General features: G+C 34.3%; 1 long non-coding RNA gene and 1 other non-coding gene across 2 annotated transcripts; both read left to right on the top strand.

Annotated features, from left to right (window-relative positions):
• The first annotated feature begins 1,488 nt into the window (after positions 1-1,488).
• Positions 1,489-2,204, top strand: LOC111502750 (uncharacterized). The gene is made up of 2 exons (XR_002721776.2): positions 1,489-1,897; positions 1,989-2,204. It is a non-coding gene; the product is annotated as an uncharacterized lncRNA (long non-coding RNA).
• A 1,198-nt stretch (positions 2,205-3,402) lies between these two features.
• On the top strand, positions 3,403-3,515 carry TRNAL-CAA (transfer RNA leucine (anticodon CAA)). The gene is made up of 2 exons: positions 3,403-3,440; positions 3,471-3,515. It is a non-coding gene; the product is annotated as a tRNA-Leu (tRNA).
• The last annotated feature ends 3,106 nt before the right edge of the window (positions 3,516-6,621 follow it).

Below are 6,621 nucleotides of genomic sequence, written 5' to 3'. Positions count from 1 at the left end.
TAAAAGTTTTATAGCTGTATTGTATTTCTTCAGATACAAGGTGGGTTAGTCGAAAACATCTTAAACTGCCAGTTTTAGTTTGGTTTTTGTTATTATATCATATTAGCTGTCCTCTCTGTATTTCAGTTCTCTAATGAGGGTCAAACTTGCAGTGAGCTATCAACAAATTATGAACGGACTATAGTCATATAAACTACTGGTGATACTTCTACTTACATAATCGACTCAAAAATTCAAATTCAGTGCGTGGTCGGTTATAGCTTCTAATACTTCGAGTCTTCTGAATGATATATTTTCGTATTATTCATAAAAACGTATATAGGATATTTCGTGGATTTTCTTGGAAAGAACTGAACTTGAACTGTTTCTCCGCATTGACTCTATCAGTTAATTGCTTTGACACTACGTCGAGAAATTACATTCAGTTCACTTTATCACATTCAGTGAAGTTCCAAAGGCTGTTAGGTTATTCAGAAATAGAAGTAACATCAGTAAAAAGAGCTATCGATGTAGTCCCGATATGTTATGACAAATCATTGTTATAAAGCAAAAACAGTAATGGTCTCGAGACTGAGCCTTTTGGTACTTCAGAGTCACAAGTATCCGAGTTCACATTATCCCATTCCACGTACATATACGAAATTTCATGAGAGACATAATTGCTTTGAATTTAAAATGTACTTATTTCATTTTTTTGAAAAACGTAAATAATGAAAAGATGACTACGAATGACATACAACATGTTGGTATCCCGGATAATTTCATGATAAACGCGAAGACAGACTGATACACAGGATAATCCATTTGAAAAAATTGCACAAACTTTAGTTGAAGTTGACTAAAATCCAAGTAACATTTAAGGTACCCTGTATGTTCCTCAGATCTGCACATAATATTTTGATGTTCTCTGAGCCATCTCATCAAACAACTTTCAGATCTTTGATAAAACAGACTAATTATAGTTATTTCATTCATAGCCGGATGCCATTCCAAATTTGACAAAAAATCAGTAATTTCGCATATAAAATATTTGTTCACCTTCTGTTGATAATATCATGTAAAAACATTCAATTTCCAAAAGTTTCAATTTATCGACAAAAATAGATTTTCATTGATTGAAAAAATATCTATTTTTCAATTCGTTGATATAAAACATAATGTTAACATTTCGTTGACGTTTTGCTATTACGAACGTAATTTTAGTAATATTTTGTTTTATGAAGAATTATGCATTTTTCATTGGTATTATATTGTTTGTTAATAAAAACACATAATGTATTTTTTATTTCGCGGATAGAAGATTGCGAAATGCAGATAAAGAATCGCAAGGCAAAACTTAAGCACTCATGCTATAATACATAATATTGATTTGGAAATAGAATATTCATTAGTAGGTATTTATTTTACTGGTTTTCTGCACATATCAATATCAGTACGACTTTACTGGACCAAAGAATGGGCTTTGTATTCTTTGACTGGATCAAAAATAGGTTTGTTCTAGCAGCGATTTCAAACGATACGGAATCGTACGAAGCATGCGCATACGAATATAGGCGTTCTAGCAAAGCAAATCCAGGATTCGAACTAATAGTCGCATGTTCTAGCGAAGACGAAATCCAGTTTGCAAACCGTATGAGAACTGTCGAAGTAGTCCAGAGGAATTCGTAAGGATTTTCAGTTTGTGACATGCGCAAATATTCGGAGTGATCGAGTGATCCGATATCACGTTTGTTATGATTTTGGAATATGGATTTGTTGGTTATGTTATGTACTAAAGAAATGAGAAACCAAAATAGAAATATTTAGTGGCCTGATAATTGGTTTAAAAATCTTGTTTTTTATAGAACGGCAATCCTCAAAACTGTCAATTTTTTCATATTTGCGTTTGGAAATTCAGGTGAGTAAAATGATTTTGTTTTTGAATGAAAATCAAGCAAGCATTTGGTGATTTTCAAGTAAGCATCAACTATTAAACTCCATTATTACAGGTAGGATTAGCCGAAATGTCATCAGAGTCATCAAGCTCTGAATCAAATTGGGGAAATAATTCTGAATCATCCAATGATGAGGAACTTATCGAAATGCTGTTTCATCACCATGAGGAAGAGGATGAAGATAATCACATCAATAGAGATGCTGCAGACCACAGAAATTTTGTAGCTTGACAAGTTTTAAGATAGCAATAAAATTGTAATATTTCTGTTTGTTGATGTTCATTTCATTGTTTGGCATAAGTTAAATAAAAATCCATTCAGGTAAAATAAGAATGATTTTCAAAACAGTATACAAATATAATTTGCTCAAGGGTGGGTACTTTACGACCGGATTAAGAGTCAATTAAAATAATCGGTGCTGAGAATGACACCACATCCTGTCATTTGCTAGAGAGACAGCACAGCCCCAGCACTGATTATTTTAACGGGCTGTTAATCAGGTCGGTAAGTACTCGTCCTAACACATAAACTAATAACTTCTTTCTACATAATATCACATAACAGGAATCCTATGTATGACATAAGATATCAAACTAAAAACCTCATACTAACATTGAATTCAGAATATTTATCAACATCTGAATTCTTAGTTTTGCTCATTTGTCTGAGCAAATTATTTCTTGTTTCTAATAATTCATTTCTCTTCTTTCTTATTTATAACTTTTCTTTTTCCAATTTTAACATTTCTTCTATTTTGAATTTTTCCATTTTGACCAAGTTGATGACTATTCAAGCCAATTCAATATGTTCATTTTTATCGGTTTTCACCTTCAATTTTCGCTGCACAAAATATAAATTTCAAATTTCCAACTAATAAGTCAGTTTAAATGACAATTTGACAATTGACATTTATCAACCCAAATAAGCGTTCTAGCAGGACATAAATCCCAAACTATTTGCAACCAGTCTCACGGCATACATGCGCAGTTGGCCAGTCCATAACACTAGCTTCAAACCATCCGAAATTTCTTGCTAGAACAAACCTAATAACTTCGCTGATGTGTTAGCCAATGCTGACATCTATTCGATGTATGCCCAAGTCTAGAGTTTCAATGAGCTGGTATAGATGACACTACAGGTTTCGACTTCATATTTACCAAAATAATCTAATCGATTTGTGGTGAATTAATGATAAAAAGGGCTTTATCTGTATACGAAGCATGGATGTGTTTCGAATCTACGTGTTTTCTTTAATTGATTGCACTAACTAAAACACAACACTTGAAATTTTCAAAAGTTACTACATATTAGATCATTCCTAACAAATATTGAATATATTTTTTTTATTTGAGTTCAAGTTACTATTCATAAATACTCTAACTAAAATAAACTCAACTGGTTATGAGATACGTAATATGAAATCAATATTTTAATTCATGACACTTATTCATTTCATAATTTTTCAACTGTCAGGATGGCCGAGCGGTCTAAGGCGCCAGACTCAAGGTTCCCTTGCCTGCATAGCAGGTTTGAGCGTTCTGGTCCACTCTGTGGGCGTGGGTTCGAATCCCACTTCTGACAGAATTTTTTTTCAAATTTATCTAGTAGTACAAATCACTTACTTAAAATAAAAATTTTTTTTCAATAATCTCAAGCCCTAAAAATGTTTGTCGTGCTGAAACAAGAGGTAGTCTCAATAAAAATCCTTTTTTTAATAAACAGTATAAAAATAAGAAATATATTTTCTCAAAAGTCCCAACAGTTTTAGATATTATATTTTTCATTATATTCACAGTTCAGAAGATTCATAATCTACAACAAATGAGCAAGTACCTCTAAAAATAATTTTAGGTTTGTCAAGTATACAGGGTGTTTGGTAGCTGGGTGCAAACCTTTAAGGGGGTGATACACTAGCCCATGTAGAACATATTCATACAAACATTTTTATTTTCTAGCGCGTTTTTGATTTTTAAGGGAACTTTTATGATTTTCAGTACAAAAACCCAAAATTGATCAATTAAATGCTAATAACTTCGAATCTTAACAGAAATGTCCGGTTTTTTAAATTTATTTTAGTAGTCTTATGTGTCCCCAAACGTACTAAAGTAGTTTGAAGTACCATTGTGTCCAAAAAAGTTATGTACAGAGCATTTAAACTTTACAAAAAGAGAAAGAAAATAAAAAATCTGAACTTTGATGCCAATTAAAAAAATAAATAAAATACATACAGGTGTTCAGACACCTTTGAAAACATGCTTAGTTATTGCTCTTTCGTTTGAGGTATCATTTACCTAGCTAAGTCTTAAACTTTTTTAATTAGGGTACCTGAACCAGTTAAAGGTCGTAAATATGGATTTTTGTGGAATTAAAGAAAAAAATGTTTTGTACTGTAAAAATTTATTGTTGGTGTTCAAAATGTCCTTCACCATTGCGTATACACTGTCTACAACGATTTCGTACTTCAGTTGTGGTTACTTTCATTTGCATTTCCTGTTTCATAATTTCAAACGCTGTCTCTATTCGCTGAAGTAATTCTTCTCTCGTGGTGATTTCTGTTGTGTATACGAGTTCTTTCACACGACCCCACACAAAAAAATCCAACGGAGTCAGGTTGGGCGATCTGGCAGGCCAGGGGATGGGTCCGTCTCTCCCGATCCAGTTGCCAGGAAAACAGCGGTTCAGGTGTTCGCGGACGCTTACAGCCCAATGTGCTGGGCATCCATCTTGCTGAAATGTGATCGGCCTGTCCGTGTCCAATATTGGACTTCGGCATCATAGAGTAACATTGGCAAGTCGTTTAACATGAATTCGAGGTAATTTTGTCCATTCAAATTGTCAGGCAAAATGTGTGGGCCAACCAATGTGCGTCCGATGACCCCAGCCCACACATTTATTGAAAATTGTCTTTGGAAAGAAATCTGAAACAAAAATGCAACAAAATTAGTCAATTTAGGTAATTAAACACGTGTTGAACATGGGTAATAAAATAATAATAATAAAAATCATTTATTTACCTGTTTTTTTCCAATTTGGATTGCTGTCCTTATCAGCCCATTCATGAAGGTTGTGGAAATTAGTAATTCCTTCCCTGGAGAACTTCGATTCGTCAGTCCAGAGGATGGACTTTAAGAACCACACGTCGTCAATATCTGCGTTTAGCAAAAAACGGCAGAACCGTATCCGTCTCGCCGGATCCGTTTCCTCCAAGCCTTGCACACCCGTGCCGTGAAATAGATATTTCTTTTCGATGTGCATCGTATTCCTCACTTTCCATATCGAAAGGTTTGAATCTCTCGCTACAACTCTGATGCTGGTGGTAGGATCCGCTTCGAAGGCTGCGAGAATTTGCTCCTCAACATTGACATTATGTCTTCCTGGATTTACTGCAGGTTCGGCATGATGAATACCAGATTCAGACAGCCTACGATATGTGTTGGAAAACACACGGACGTTAGGCACCCTGCAATAAAATAACTCATTTTCAACGTCTTTTGAAGGTGAAAATGGCAAAATTTAACTACCGCTACAATTAGAAATTAATTTACCTGCGGTTCGGCTAACGTTCTTGTTACAAACGTCGTGCCAGAGATGCGTTACCATCAGCTCTGCCATACATAAAAATGATATCGGCTTGTTCATGACTCGTAAACTCAGCCATGGCAGCACACACAACAAAAAGTTCGATAGTCCAAAATAAACAACACCTGCAGGGGCGAAAGGCTACAACTGAACACGGTGAATTACAAAAATGGGGAACACAAAACCAACGTCTACTCGCAACTCGAAAGGGCAAAGCAGTGACTAGAGAACTTGTTTGGCCAACCAAACCGACCCGGCGAGGGGTCCAAGATGATTACTCAACTCAGGTACCTAAAAATTGATAAACTCAAAAGCAAGTTTATGGCCCTAGCATAAGGTCTAAATCATAACAACAGAATGCATTCCAATTAATGACTAGCTTCAGGTCAAATTCTTTGTTGTAAAATGCCACCGGCACCGGCCTTTGTTCAGTTTTCTCTTCTTTCAAGTTGGGCTAAGTTTCTTATTATTCCATGTAAGTCTAAAAATAATATCGCATATTGCTTTAGGATTTTCGTTTGAAGGTTTTTGAGCTGAATTTCATTTAAATTACTTTTTTTTTTATTTTTCAAATATCCATATTTACGACCTAAAACTGGTTCAGGTACCCTAATTAAAAAAGTTTAAGACTTAGCTAGGTAAATGATACCTCAAACGAAAGAGCAATAACTAAACATGTTTTTAAAGGTGTCTGAATTGGCATCAAAGGTCAGATTTTTTATTTTCTTTCTTTTTTTGTAAAGTTTAAATGCTCTGTACATAACTTTTTTGGACATAATGGTGCTTCAAACTACTTTAGTACGATTGGGGACACATAAGGCTACTAAAATAAATTAAAAAAACCGGACATTTCTGTTAGGATTCGAAGTTATTAGCATTTAATTGACCAATTTTGGGTTTTTGTACTAAAAATCGTAAAAGTTCCCTTAAAAATAAAAAACTCGCTAGAAAATAAAAATGTTTGTATGAATATGTTCTACATGGGCTAGTGTATCACCCCCTTAAAGGTTTGCACCCAGCTACCAAAAACCCTGTATAGTTTCAATACCTAACCAAATGAGAAAATATTCAGGGGGAATGCCTTCAACACTTTTCGTCTGTCAAAATA

The sequence above is a fragment of the Leptinotarsa decemlineata genome, unplaced genomic scaffold (genome assembly GCF_025532065.1).
Source record: "Leptinotarsa decemlineata unplaced genomic scaffold, Ldec_3_MD MMD2_tig00000505_RagTag_RagTag, whole genome shotgun sequence".
Taxonomy (NCBI): domain Eukaryota; kingdom Metazoa; phylum Arthropoda; class Insecta; order Coleoptera; family Chrysomelidae; genus Leptinotarsa; species Leptinotarsa decemlineata.
The sequence above is the reverse complement of the archived record's forward strand: the minus strand, read 5'-3'. Positions and strand labels throughout refer to the sequence as shown.